General features: G+C 41.5%; 1 long non-coding RNA gene across 2 annotated transcripts in view; it reads left to right on the top strand.

The window, feature by feature from the left end:
- The window catches only part of LOC123810713, a 38,020-nt gene extending 23,127 nt beyond the window's left edge, over positions 1–14,893 (top strand). For both annotated transcript variants that reach the window (XR_006784297.1, XR_006784298.1), the window contains exons 2-5: positions 7,176–7,313; positions 8,403–8,598; positions 12,699–13,071; positions 13,190–14,893. This is a non-coding gene — a long non-coding RNA (uncharacterized LOC123810713). The remainder of the gene's footprint in view (positions 1–7,175; positions 7,314–8,402; positions 8,599–12,698; positions 13,072–13,189) is intronic.
- The last annotated feature ends 573 nt before the right edge of the window (positions 14,894–15,466 follow it).

The following is a 15,466-nucleotide window of genomic DNA, read 5'->3' as shown; positions in this document are numbered from 1 at the left end:
TTATTTTCCCCTTAGTTGATAAAATTCTATCTTTATCTCCACCTTCCTTCCAGTTCAAATTTATCCACTTGAGGTTATAAGGAGAAACAGAGAAAGACGACTTCTCCAGCTACACTTGAGTGGTTTTGAGCAAAGGCGTGTGTGCCGGTACAGCACGAGGATAAGAAAATAAAGCCTTGTTGATTTATAACCAGTACAGCATGTCCAGGCAGCTTAATGCTGGCACACCATCTCAGATGCATAGGCAATTCCAAGCTTAGGAATAGGCGATGTTTCTAAAGCTCATTTGTAAGCATTCATTAAATAGTGACTAGTTATTATTGTGTGACCTCTGATAAGTGTAAAACAGTTCTGAAGCTATAGTTAGTAGCAGTTTTCTCTGTCATAGAAAAAGTGCACGTGAGTTCTGGAAGGACTGAGCCAACAGCCTGGAGACCTTGGCACTAGGTCTGCTGCAAGAGTTTTTAGAACATGCAGTCCCTGACTGTTTGGTCAGGAGCTCTGACACCTTTTCCCTTAGACTGTCAAATAAAGAAATGACAACAACCAACACAACAATAGTCTTCCAGTATGAATGAATCAAAATTATACCTACTTTTTGTCAGATTGACAAAAATATATCTTTTGGTGCACCACAGAATTTTAGTATTAATTTATGTGTTCCATGAGATGAAAAAGGTTGAAAATCGCTGTTTTATGTGTTCATATTCATCAATAATGTGACTTACCTGAAGTCCCAGCATACCTGTGTGTTGAGTCCTATCTCCCTTCCATCAGTTGAAGACCTAATAAGCAAATCTGTCTATTTCCTAAGGCCATGTTCCTTCCACTGTGCCAAGCTACATTGGTTTTCTAGTCTCCAAAGTGTAGATGGATTTGCGATGGGTTTTGGCTTTCCTCTGTCTCTCACCCTCCTTCAATGATCAGGGGTGTGTGTTTTCAAGAAGGGGACCTAGCATGTGACCACAGAACAATGTGGACTAAATCACACACAGAAGGACTGATCTAGAATCATGCCTAATCCAAAGCATAATATCATAGAATATCAGTTTCTTCACTGGTAAAATGTATATAATAAAGAATCAGGTTCTATTTTTTGATATTCGACTACTGACAACTTTGAAGCCTCACCCCTTCCTCTTTCACCTTCTGCCTCACATCTGGTAAGAAAGCCCCGGTGCTCCCTCCTTTGGTGCTGATGAAAAGTTCAAACCAAATGTGGGGGCCCTCGCCCTGGTCCCACCCCCAACCACACACACACACACACACACACACACACACGCACACACCCCAAGCCAGTGTCATTTTCTTGCTGTCTCTCATGTCATTTTTTTTTATCTGCTTGGGAGCCACCCTGCCACCCTGCCCCACAGGATTACTCATCATGTGAGTAATCTTTTCAAACCCTCTTCGTGTGTGTGATCATCAGTCTGGACATACTAACCAAGTTTTGTGGGGGGGATTCTTCCTGTTTCTGAGGAGTGGTTACAACAGTGGGAATACTACTACTTTCAAGGATTGTTGTAAGAATAAGGGATAATGTAATAAAGTACAGTGCTTTACGATCACATAGCAGGTGCTCAGAAGGCTGTGACAAAGTTGAGATGAGCTAATAATTATAGAGCAACTTGGAACATATCTAGCACATAGTGAGTACTTTTAAGTGCTTGAAGCCTCAGAAGCCTTGATAGAGACCAACATGGCAATTTGGACATGTTTACAGTGTGTACCCTCTCTCATGCAAGTCCAATGTGCATTCAGTGTAACTCCACTATAAGCATGTGGTTGCAGCTAATCTGTGATCCTTTATCAAGTGAATGTCTACAGCCCTTGACTTGAAGTATCTGTGAACTATGGGGAGAGATGAGAGACCTGAGTTGCATCGAGGAGAACAACCAGGACCTATCTGGAGAATGCACTGACAGCCACAGGCAGCAGCCTGGAAGACCTCTAGGAAGAAGAGTGCTCAAGGGTAGAAACGCCATCCAGACTGTTGGCTGATGTTCAGGAGAAGTCAATGTAACCATCCCTATCTTCCCCCCAAGAGATGGTACATGCTTCTCTCAAAGACTTTCTCCCAAAATGGTCAGCAATATTAGGACTACGATGTCCCTTATCCCCATTGACTTTGACAATATGCCTTGTTCTTCCCTTTTATAGATTTTCTTCTAGAAAATCTCTACTAGACACATTAAATTGAAATATAGGAAGTGCATGAACGACTAGTTCTTCTAATTTTATGACAGGTATTTCTAACAAAAACTTGGGTGTGAGCAAATGCCAAAATCATGAAAAGATTCTCTGATAAGATGTTTTGCAATGTGTGGCATGATGTATATTACAGAAGATAGTTTTGGGTGATGGCTCAGAAGCATTAAAATATATTAAATTACACAAGGAAAAAGTTATTCCTCTTCAAGTTCATTTCATTCTTCCTTATTACCCCTAGGGAAAACTCTCAGTTGCTGCTGGTCTTCCGGTAGTCCTCTAAACAGGGAGAATGCCACAAGCTTAAATACCAGGAAAGAGGTTCAGTTTGAATTGTTTTCCAATATTTTCTTTGTTTTCATTAGATTTACTTTTATAGGTACATTCGATGTTTAGCAAGTGATGCCTGTCTCCAGTTTTATGGTATGACAGAAAGTCCTTTTTCTTAAAAAAATTAATTTTAAGAAAGTAAATTGATTAAAACGTAAGAAATACTGGCACAGGTAATGCCAAGGTCTTGTAAACACTACAATGGTAGTTCAGGATGACAGAACTTTGGAATCACTGACCCGATATTTATTTAAATTATGGAGCACAAGCAATTCCCAGAAGCTGATGTCTAATTGGTTCATCTCAGTTCTAAATCTTGACCTGAAATAACTAAGAAGTAGAGGGAGGGGTGAAACCTGAGATGCCAATGTGCTCCCTCCTCTGTCTGACTCTCTCTCCCTCCCTCCCTATTCAGCTTTTCAGTATACGTGCTTCTCCTTCAACTGTTCCTCAGTGCCAGAATTTCACCAGGAGACGGGGGAGTCCTGTTTTATGGGCAATGGAAATAAGCTCAATGTAATAATTTTAATTAAAAACTTATTTTCATCACACCCACAGAGATATTTGATCCACGCTACTGAAAACATCTCTAAGTTCAAAGGACTATAATGTCAAATCAATTAGCTTTGCAGGTATATGATAGTGAGTATAACATCAGTTATTTGACAGAGAAATTATGGGATGGTCTTCGATGGAAACCACAGTGTGTACTTTTAAATGACGTGAGCTTTAGCAAAAATTAGACAGACAGACAGACAGACCGGTGTACACATACCATGCATATATTCATATTATGCAACACGAGGGCACTCACTGTAGACGAGGTGGCGTGCTTGTTGCTGTAGGGGATGCACAGGTAAGTAAAGAAAGGGCCTCGTCTGGAAGGTACCCCAAAAGACAACATATATAAACTTCCCAGCACAGAGAGAGTGCTAAATAAATGTTAGTTCTCTTACCCCACTTTCTCCCTTCCACATTCCGTTCTTACTACAAAATGAAAGAGCCTCTTGCCCTGACTGGTGTGGCTTAGTGGATTGACCGCCCGCCTGTGAAACGAAAAGGTCGCTGGTTCAACTCCTGTCAGGGCACCTGCCTGGGTTGCGGGCTAGGTCCCCACTGCGGGTCCACGAGGGCTACCTGATGGATGTTTCTCTCCTCTTGCACATCAGTATTTCTCTCTCCCTGCCTTCTCCCTTCCTCTTTCTAAAAACAAATACATAAATAAACCTTTTAAAAAAGAAATACAGATTGGTAGTTACAAAATTGTCATGGGGATATAAATTACAGCATAGGGAATATAATCAGTAACATTGTAACAACTGTATGGTACCAGGTGGGTGCTGGAAGTAAAATATGGGTAGGGGGGGCACTTAGAAAAAGAGCCTTGTGAGTTCCTTTTACGTAAACTGAAAACTGCAGGAACCCCAGAATCCTTTCAACACTGAAGTCATTTAACAACATGTACAAAAGATTTAACTCAACTAAAGCCAGGATTTTCAGAGTAAATAGTTTTGTAGCCCTGTTTGTTATCCTGGCTTAAGACTGGCTGGAGGAAAGCTATTGGAAAGCAAGGCAGAGGCCACCCCATGGGAGGCTAACCCGGCAAATGCTAGGAACTGTATGTCCCCACACCAAGCCCCATCCTGATGTCACCCTACACTGCCAGTCCTGGCAGCTATCACCATGCAGGTCTGACGCAGATGCAGGTTTGGGAAGAGCTGGCTTTGAGGAATTCCAGTACATTCCCCACATTATTCATTCTTGATGAAGTGACAGAATTTTTGCAGGCAAGCCACAGAGCACGGTCGCACTCCCAGGAATCCTGCTCTAGATAAGGGAACTCCACAACCCAGACACAAAGATTCTTGAGAAGATATGACAGGTCAGTTTTTTCTTTTTGTATGTGTTTTTTTTAGATTTTATTTATTTATTTTTAGAGAAAGGGGAAGGGAGGAAGAAAGAGAGGGGGTGAAACATTGGTATATGAGAGATACATCGATCAGTTGCTTCTTCATGCCCCCAACTGGGACCCTGCCCTAAAACGCAGGCATGTGCCCGGACTGGGAATCGAACTAGTGACCTTTCTGTTTGCAGGCCAACACTTAATCTACTGAGCCACACCAGCCAGGGCTAGAGTCAGTATTGCTATTTTAAGAGAGTGGAAAATGGACAGTCTTTTAGTTGCCCAGAGATTAGCATAATGCCTGACACATTTAGGCATCCAGGTGTTGTTTGAATAATGAATGAAGTAAGAGTGTCACTTAGGAAATTGTGAGTCCTGTGTGGCCTGCCGGGAGTCTAATAGAGTGACAATAGCTAACACATAGTTTCTATTATATGCTGGACACTGTTCTAAGAGCCTATAAAGTTATTAATTTATTTTACCCTTGCAACAACCTTATGAGGTGGATATAATTGTTAATAGGAACAGTTATTTTATACCCACTGTACACAAGGGAAAATAGAGACTCATGAAAATCAATGCACTTGCCCAAGATTGCCCAGCTAGCAGTGAAGCTGAATTCAAACTCGGGGCATCTGGCTCTGGAGTCAGCGCTCCTAACCACTGGACATGCTGCCTGACGGGAACAATGGAAGCAGAGTCTCCACTTATACTGTGCCCTCTTACAAAGAAATGCTTGAACATATGTATGGCCATGTGTGTTTTAGAAAATACACACCTACATCCTGGCAAGGGAGCACAGTCTGAAATTCTGGACTCTTCTATCTAGTTAGTGCCATAGAACTTGTGAATATACTGTCCCTTTCAAGAGAATAAGGAAGAAAAATCTCACAGCTCAAACTAAACAATAGCTTGTAAAAACACACCCTCACATACCAACCCGTAATAAAAAATTTATGAACCAGACTTTGGTTTGAGACCTTACTATGAAGAATAATGATGTATTTAACTTACAGAAGACTCCAGACTGTCTCCCTGAGTATAATCATGAACTCCATACAAGACAGAGTTGATGCAGAGCCAAACAGAAAGAAGTTCAGTTCATTACCATTTTTTGAAGCTCCCACCTGTATATAAAAGTGAAAATATGCAAACATAGGGTTTCTTGGTATGTAGGTTTTCTTAAATATTTATACAAATTAATCATTTAACTAGATAATTTGTAAACAAAGCATAATAAATGGAGAAAATATTGTGCTATTTAAAGGTAATTACAGTGTTTATAAAATTCTTTTTTTTTACATTTTGCATTTTTATTTTTACATTTTACAATTGCCAAAATGACACATTCTTACACTGGGAATCTGTAAAACACAAAGAAGCATTAAAGGGAGAAGTGCACTCAAGTTATGGAGACCCCCACTGTTACATACATAATATATATACATTATGAAAATGATATAATGCACTTCTAGAAGTATTTTTCACTTGGTAAAATATTATGTATGTTTTCCCATGTCACTATTTTAATATCTGCAGGTTATTACATCCTATGGATGTATTAAAAATTCATTTCTTTTTTATTGTTGTTCAAGTACAGTTTTCTGCCTTTTTTCCCCACCCCTCCCCACCACCCCAGCCCTCCCCACCTCCCTCCCCTGTTTCCACCCCACCCTTGTCATTGTCCATGTGTCCTTTATAGTTGTTCCTGTAAACCCTTCACCCTTTCCCCCTCTGATCACTGTCAGCCTGTTCTCAATTTCAATGTCTTTGGCTATGCTTTGCTTGCTTGTTCATTTTGTTGATTAGGTTCCTGTTAACGGTGAGATCATATGGTATTTGTCTTTCATTGCCTGGCTTATTTGGTTCAAAATATACTACAGAAGATGGCACTTGGTAATGGGACACAAGTTTAAAGTTGCAGGTAAGTGTAGTCTTTGTTAGTGTGGGTACAATCTCATTTGGAGATGAAATTTTGAGACCCTCTTGAAAATCACACCCTGAGCCAAATGACCTTCTTAGTACCCTAAGGTAGACCCTAGTGGAAGCTACGTGTGTCCCTCTTTCCCTCTTGTTGTCCCCTCCTTTCCCCTCCCCTTCCTTCCTCTTTTCCATTTATTTCACATTTCAGACGATATATCATTATATGTTCACCTGATTGAAGAATCTAAAAGTCTAAAAGTGATTACAATGAAGTCTCTCCCACCTGTGCCCCCATCACCCAGACAGTCCTCCCTTCCCCCAATTAATGACCAACTCCTTGAACAGTGTTCCGGAGACTGTTTTTCTGCATGCACAAATAAATACCAGTACACATCTCCTCTCCTCATAGTCAAATTCACAACATACTATAGATACCCCTCTGCACTTTGGTTTCTTCATGTAATAATGTGTTTTTGAGATCCTTCCAAACCAGTATACGAGAGCTACCTCAATATTTGCATAGTTTTCCATTGTATGCTTGTTGAAAAATATATTTGGGCAGTGCCCTGTAGATAAATGTGTAGGTTTCAGCCCACTATTTTATTTCATACAATGTTATAATGCCAAACATTCCCATTTATCATTTTATTGCTAAAGGAAAACTTACAGAAAAAATAGTGAGACCTCAATTCAAACAATTATCTTCAATGATGTATAAAAAACACATTCCTACTGAAGTTTTCTAACTGAGTACCTACCTGGAATGGCCTCATGCTTCTCTCCTCCCTTTCTGTTACCCAACTACTCCTAGGTTTCGTGTCTACTGTCATCTACTCTTAAATTTTGCTTTGGGCACTGGAAAATGTGACACAACCAGACGCTTGTAAAGCACTTGCAGAAGCAGAGTGCCTACCTGACCAAACGCTGGCTGCAGGTGCAAGGAGCCCAGGTGAGGCCAGTGGAAGAACCACCCCACTGAATGCAGCCCAAATTGCTGACTCATTCATCTGCTTCCTAACTATGTCTGTTTTCTTGCTGAATTCCTTCCACTGTTCACTTTAAATACTGGTGTTTCACAGAATCTGTTCTTCTAATACTGCAGTTTCTCTTTAGAAAAACACAACTACTTTCATATCTCAGCTAGTACCCATATGCTTACAGCTCTAAATTTGTATCTTCAGTCCCTATTTCTTTCCTGAGCACCACACAGCCAGCCATCTAAAAGGCACCCCAAACCCAACGTGTCTAAGTACAAAATTACCACCTTGCGTCAGAACCTCCTCCCTCCTGCATTCCTTTCTCAGTTATTGGCTTCATTTGAAGCCCAAGAGATGAAACTAGTCATTCAAACAGACATAAAATACTTTATTCTGTATTTCCACCCCTCTACTTTCCATCTCTATATTTTTACCTTAGTTTAGTCTCTGGTCATCTTCCACCTGACTACATTTTAAATGGCCTCCAACTCCAGAACAGGTGTCATAAACTGAAACACCTACAGGTTCCAGGCAAGTGACTTAATTAAATAAAACCGATCAGGTGTAGATATTCTGATGTGGTGCCAAACTGGACAACACGTGCTTTTATCAAGCATTTCCAGATCTTTAAAGTAGGTGCAGAACACGGGCTGCCAGAGTTAGCAGATTAAAATTCAAGACCCCCATGCAATATTTGGGACATATTTACACCAAAAAGTATTCATTGCTTAGCCAAAATTCAAATTGAACTGTGGGTCCTGTGTTTTCTCTAACAACCCTGCCCAGACACTATTTCCAAGATAAGGGGAAGGAAGGAAGAGGTGACTGGAAAAACACAACAATGAAGCTCAAAAGCTAGGCGGTAGTGTCAGGAAGGTTTCTGGTTGATCTTGGGAGGCAGAAACGTCAAAGCAGGGATGGTACCAGTAACCATGTTACAAGTTTGTGTAGTGGATACCAAATGGATTGCCCATTTATTGTGGGTTGAAATGTGTCCTCCAAAAAGGTATGTTCAAATCCTAAGTGCTGATACCTGTAAACGTGCCCTTTTTTGGAAATAGGGTCTTTGCAGCTGTATCCAATTGAACATGAGTTCATACAGAATCCACTAACTGGTATCCTTATAATAAGAAAGAAATTTGAACACAGAGGCACAGAGAGAAGAGTGCCACGTAAAGGCACAGGCAGAGATTGGAGTGACACAGCACACGCCGAAGAACACCAAGGACTGCTGGCACCCCATAGAAGCTAGAAGAGGTAAGGAAGGATTCTTCCTTCGAGACTTTAAACAGAGCATGGGCCTTGATTTTGGACTTCTAGCCTCCAGAACTCTGTGAGAAGTTCTGTTGTTTTTAGCCACTCAGTTGGTAGTAATTTGTTATAGCACCACTAGGAAACTAACCCCTAGGAAACTATAGCCTAACCCTCTTCCTTCGCAACCCACATGGATAGAGGGGATGCTTTCAGCATTAATTCTGGTATGTGGTTGGTCTGAGGCAGGAGTAACAGGAATAAAACCGGTTACTGTGGTAGAACCAGCGTCTCTTCCCCTGCTTTGCTATTATGAGATGTTGGCCCTTCTCCAGATAACTGGACCTCAACTACGTAAACTTGGGAACCTATGTGTCTGTCCTATTCCAAAGTCTGGAGATGCAAAGTTAGTCCACCTGCAGAGATGTGACCAGCTCTGATCATAAATGAGTTCATAGTTCCATTTTATCCTTGTGGCCCAGCACACATCTTTGCCCTTTGGTTTCTAAGATGGCCATCTGCCCTTATAATAAATTTGCACTTTCCCCTTAAACTAGCTTGAGTTGGTTTCCCTTAAGATCTCTCTCTTACCTCTGACCAGAAGACCCATCCAGCACAGTGTATAAGTGCCTCTGTGGAGAATGGAAAAGAGTCCATCTAGGTAGGTGTACTAATTTTCTAGGGCTGTGGTAATCAGGTATCACAAACTGGGTAAGGCTAGAAGCCACAAACTAGGTAAGTCCCAAATCAAGGTGTTGGCAGGGATGGTTCCTTTTGATAGCTCAGGGAAGGATTTGTTCCAGGGCGCTCTCCTTGGCTTGTCAATGGCCATTTTCATGTGTGTTTGCTGTTTTCTCTGTATGCATGTCTGTCTCCAAATTTCCAAACTTTTTATAAAAGACATCAGTCATATTGGACTAGAGGTCACCCTAATGACCTAATGACCTCATTTACACTTGATCACTTCTGTAAAGACCCTCTCTCCAAATAATGTCACATTCTGATGTACTGGGGGTTAGGACTCCGACATAGTCAACATATATATTTTAAAGAGGCACAATTCAACCCATAAGAGCAGGAGTCCCATGTAAGACTAGAAGTCCTGTGAGATTTACAAAAACATATTAAGATCAAACAAGGGGCAGGTTATTTTTGACAATGGCTCCACTTTGTTTTCAAAGTACAGTTGGGATTTAAGGTCAAAGAAAACTGTACCAACTCTAATGCCACCAAAGACTTAAGCACAGAAACTTGGCTTAATCCTCTTTGCCTCTCACACCACTCACTGCAACTGCAGTACTCTTAAAACACCCTCCTCAGACTTCAGAGGTTACACTGCTAAACTCACAAGGCTTCACGTTGTTTTGGTTACCATCTTTGCTTTTAAAACTTTTACATCTAAAGAGAGTTATCAATGAAGGGCAGGCCAGAATGCTGTTCAGGCAGGAGTTTGCAAGTTATTGGGGTGGCCAAAAAGTCCATTTAGTTTTTCCTATAAAATAAAAGACACATTTTTTTCATTTTCACCAATAACTACATTGATTTGGATATTTTGAATACGTCAGCTATCTCTTGCATGGTATAATGCTGATTGTTCTCAATTAATGTCTCAGTTTGATCACTAACAACTTGAACTGATCTACCTGACCATTAGCATTAGCTCATCGCCTAGCGAGAACTCTCCAGCACTAAACCTCACAAACCACTTTTGACACCTTTGATCTGTCACAGCACCTCCTCCATATACTGCACAAATCTTTTTGCATGTTTTAGTTATGTTTTTACTTTTGTTGAAATAATAAAGCATAATAAGCTGAAAATGTTGCCTATTTTCTTCCATCTTCAATATTAAAATGGCTACACAAAAATTCGTCCATTTCAATAAGTTTTTTAAATGCATGCTGATATGACAGCTGTTGCAAAACAATCTAACAAAATTATTTTGAATGAAGTTAAAGACAACTAAGCACTACTACAGCCACTTTATAGGGAAAAAAAAAACAAATGAACTTTTTGACCGACCCAATATTTTCAGGGTCAGAGGTAGATGTGGGGATCCTAGTCTAAATCTAATTTCCAGGAGTTGAAATCAACTTGAAACTTCACTTTTTTATATACTCATTTTAAATCTTCTCTGAAGATAGGTACATTTCTAAGAAATTTCTGTGACTCAAGAAATGCTGTATTTATAGAGAGACAGCTGAATGGAATGTCTTATAAATGTCTTCAAAGGGTTTCTAAATATCTTGACAGGTTCTCTAAGATTTTGTGTCTGCTCCTCAAATTTTAGCTGTAGAAACCTACTTAGACAAAACTCATGCTCACCCAGCTGACCTAAGACTGCAGTGTAAACCAGAATGTCATCTCTTATCCATGCAGGGGTGTCCAACCCATGGCCTGTGGGCTGCATGCCGCCCAAGATGGCTATGAATGCAGCCCAACATGTAAATTTACCTCTTTTTTTGCTCATCAGTTTTCCTTAGTGTTTGTGTACTTAATGTATCTTCTTCCAGTGTGGCCCAGAGATGCCAAATGTTGGACATCCCTGAACCACTTTGGGAAGACTGTACTCACGGGTGCCATTCAGGAAAGCCCCTTTGCACGAAGCCAGTGGATCCAAGTAGCAGCAGGTGTGAACCGTGATGGACACTGGGGTACACACTTCATCTCCCCTGCAGGACTGAAGCACACATTCCCTCAGCTGTGGAGGCTGTGATGGCTAACAGTCCCACCATCCTCAGCAGAAGAGCACCTCTTCACCCAAGTCCATGCCCTCATCTCAGAGGCAACCTGCATGCTTCACCTGGTTGATGCTGCGGTGCAAGCCTTGGTCCCTTGCTCTAATTCAGGGCAACTCTTCAGAGCCATCCCTGCTCCAGAAGTCCCTGTAGGACTAACCTAGACCTTTGTTATGGCAGCCTTGTAGCCTGAATTCTCCCTCTGCCACACACTGCTTCATTTATTACTCTAGAGGTATTAATTCTGAGAGCCCTCCAACAAATTTCCTGCACATAAAACTCCATCTCAGAGTCTGCTTCCCAGGGAACCTGGGAAAACTCATCACAAATGGAGGTTCTGGTACTGTCATTTTGACCAAACATAAAAGGGGTAATAAATATAATAATCATGACCACTACTATTTATTTGGCAAGGCCTGGTCAAGATCCTAGGGGTGAAAAAATAATTATAATCCTTCTCCTTCCTTCATGGAGCCTACCAGTAGATACTCTAACATAAAAACACAGGCACAGGGTAGAGATATCATGTGGAAGCTCAAGATGGGGTCAAGGAAGATTTCCTAGAGATGATGCCTTAATAGGGCTTTTGAGGAATTAGTAAGAGTTCGCCAAGGAAAGGTAGATGAAAGCATGAGCAATGGGGTCAGGCCCATCATAATTATTGCTTAATTCACCAAAATGTGGACTTGACCAGAAATACTTTTATGCCACCAAGTTCAGCTCCATCAGTAAACCAGTCACAATGATAAACGGAAGTAGTTAGCAGGTGGGTGGAGCAGCACCACAGTATTCTCCATGCTTAGGTCTTAAACCTTTAGAAATTAAGGAGAGAAGTGAGAGTGAAGAGGGAGGGCAGTAGTATCACCCTCCAATGTGTGGCTTTGCTGTGTTCTTTACTTAGATGCTGTCCTGAGATCTTCCTTCCAGCCATCTGTCGGTCCATTCCACATCTGTCAGTCCATTCCACATCTTTATCAAGGGGGTCATCAGGGAATCCTTCCCGCTGGACACATTCTTCCCTCTTTGTCCCAAGGTCTTGTCAAGTCTCCTTGCCCCTCTGTCCTACCTTAAGGCCTCCTTTATCCTTTCTAGCATATGACTCAGGTAACTAGGGAATTGGGGCCACCCAGTCTCCCCTTGGGAGAGAAAGGGCTTCAGGTCCTGTACTTGGGGGAAAGGGGTGGAGGAAACGGCTCCCTCGTTCCCCACCTGCGAGAGAAACATTCAGAAGTCAAACCAGTCTCCTTCTCACACTGGCCTCTTCTCACAGTATACCTCAGATGTTCTGGTATGCGAATGTTCTAAATTTTTCCTTCTCAGCGCAGGCTTGCTCTCTCTCTCTCTCTCTCTCTCTCTCTCCTCCCCCAGGAAGAGACATCCTGACACATGAAATAAGAGATGGAGATGCCCCAACAGAGAAGTGATGAGCCCGTGCTGAAACCCTGGTGTGGACTGCGAAGCCGTGGATTTTTCACACGACTGCTGTGAGGAGTGAGGGCAGGACAGAAAACCAACATGGGGAATTCTCCGCGTGCCGGTCCAGGGTTGTGCATTTTACACGGCTCACATCACCTAATTCTTCCAACAACTCTACGAAGAAGATCTGAATATAAACTTAAGAGCGATCCTTCTAAAACAATTCCACCAAAATGCCCTCAGCATGGAGAGGAGGGCCAGCTCCCAGCCTTGTGTGATCCTGGGAAGTAGCTGTGAACGGATGCTGTGAACAAACAAGAAACATGTATGTGGCCTCACGTTTCTTCTATAATTTCATTAAGGAATTTAGGCTTTGATTCCATATAATGTTTAGTATGTGTTTGAATTTTAAAAAGTGATGTTCTTTCCCCTTACATTCTCAGGTGAAACTGACATTCCAGAAAAAGAGTCCCTGTTTATGCTGTGGCTTCCTTCACCTTGCTGCAGGTGCATCACTGAGTAGACATCTGAGAGTCACCAGCAGTAAGCTTATGAAGGAACATATGTCAGCAAGTGGCAGGATGTAAGTTGCATGGGAGGAGAAACTGCCTGTCTTGTTTACTGTAGTATCCCCGGCATACCAAAGAGTGCCTGAACACCGCCAAGAGCTCAAACGATACTTATGGAATGATAACAAGAGGCACTTCCTGGAGTGTAGGCTTTTTGTAAATAGCTGGATCACTCTCTCAACTGCTGTCTCCGTTTGAAAAACTGATAAACAATCTGTGCAACTGCATACTGTGCAAATAGTGTCTGTATTGGTGTGGAAAGATAAGTCAGGATAAGTCTCAACTAGTCTTATTGCCCAAGTTAGGGACTTAGCCCCTCTCTTGTCAAAACTTAATTTTGATTCTTGTTTTCCTTTAGTGAGAAGGATATTGAGGACATGAGAAATAGCAGATGGATCAATAGACACTGCTGCTCCTTGGCTCCCTGTGACATGCTTCACTAGGCAATACACAGACATTAGCTGCACGGCTTCCGTCTCTCAGCCGGGGTGAGAGTCCACAACTATCCACACAGGGGCCTTGTTGCCTGTTTGAATCAATCCAGTTATTTTTTTTTCTAAGAAGATGGATCAGAGAGGGCTACTTGAGGTATTTCCCCCCTTTTATTATCTCCTCTAGGGCAGAAGTTATGGGCCTATAACAGTATCTGTTATGATCTGAATGTCTGTGTTCCCTCCCAAAATTCACACAGTGCACCCCTAAACCCCAGCGTGATGTTATTAGGACTTGGGCTTTTAGAAGTAAGTAGGTTTGGGTGAGGTCATGAGAGTGGAGCCCCCACAATGGGGTGAATGGCCACAAAGAAGAGGGAGAGAACAGAGCTGTCTCTCCACCGTGTAAGGACACAGCTGGCAGGCAGCCATCTGCAACCCAGGAGTAGAGTTCTCACCAGGAACCAGGTCTGTTGGCACCCTGATCTTGGACTTTCATTCTTCCAGAACTGTGAGAAAATAAGTGTCTGTTGTTTAAGCTACCCAGTCGATGGTATTTTGTTATAACAGCCCAAACAAAGACAACATCAGATCACAAATCTCTTTTTGCCTTGTTTTGAATCCAAAGGGATATTTCCTCCTATTTTCTATACAACTGTTAAAAGAAGACAAGCATGATTTCTAAACAAAAGGACTTCAAGAAGGGGATTTGTTGATGTTACTTGTTTTCTTTCCTTAAAGCAGCAAAGCATTCTTTCTTTGGGAAAGGAGCACCATAATTGTGGTATAACTTAATAACAAGAGACAATTGTCACAGTGTGTTCATCTCAACTGCTTCCCATGACAAGGAAAACGTATTACCTGGCCTTGCCGTGAAAGATTTTCTCAAGGGTTTCCCATAACAATGGCCTGTTGTATTTTTTAAAAGCAGGTTATGAAACAATATGTATTATAATATTATATTTTTATAAGTATTTAGAGGTATAAAATGTTCTGGAAGGACACACTCAAGGTTGTTAACAGAAGTTACAACTACATATCAAATTATGTATTTTTTCTTGTTGCTTATCTAAATATTTTAATTCTCGTGCTATCAAAAGGTACGCTTTTCTAATAAGACAGTTTTGTAATAAAGTGTTTCAACCAGTAAAATACCCCAAGATTTTTAAAAGCCACATAAACATTTTCTGAGAATAGCAAAATTGCACTTAGAGTGTATGCTTTCAGAAAGAGGTAAGAAAATTAACATTTATTAAGTACTTGCTATGTTTCAGCAATTCTTCAAGGTTAATGCTATTATTTCCATTTTACAAATGAGAAGTCTGAGGTTCACAGAGGTTACATAAATAGTCTACATCGTAGAACCAGGACAAAGCAGAGCCAGGATTAAAGCAGATTCACCTGGCTGGTGTAGCTCAGTGGATTGAGCGTGGGCTGCAAACCAAAGTATCGCAGGTTCAATCCCCAGTCAGGGCACATGCCTGGGCTGCAGGCCACAGCCCCCAGCAACCGCACATTGGTGTTTTTCTCTCTCTCTCTCTCTATTCCCTCTCTAAACCCCTTCCCTCTCTAAAAAAATTAAAACATAAAAACTTTATTAAAAAAAAAAGCAGATCCATCTGATCTCAATGGCCACTCTCTCCACCTAACTGGACAGTTTCCAGCACAACATAATAGAAAGTGCTGGAGACCTGGTTTTACTCATCACCATTCATGGCAC

This window comes from Phyllostomus hastatus, unplaced genomic scaffold, assembly GCF_019186645.2.
Source record: "Phyllostomus hastatus isolate PE091 unplaced genomic scaffold, TTU_PhHast_1.1 phas_scaffold_755, whole genome shotgun sequence".
Lineage (NCBI taxonomy): Eukaryota > Metazoa > Chordata > Mammalia > Chiroptera > Phyllostomidae > Phyllostomus > Phyllostomus hastatus.
The sequence above is the reverse complement of the archived record's forward strand: the minus strand, read 5'-3'. Positions and strand labels throughout refer to the sequence as shown.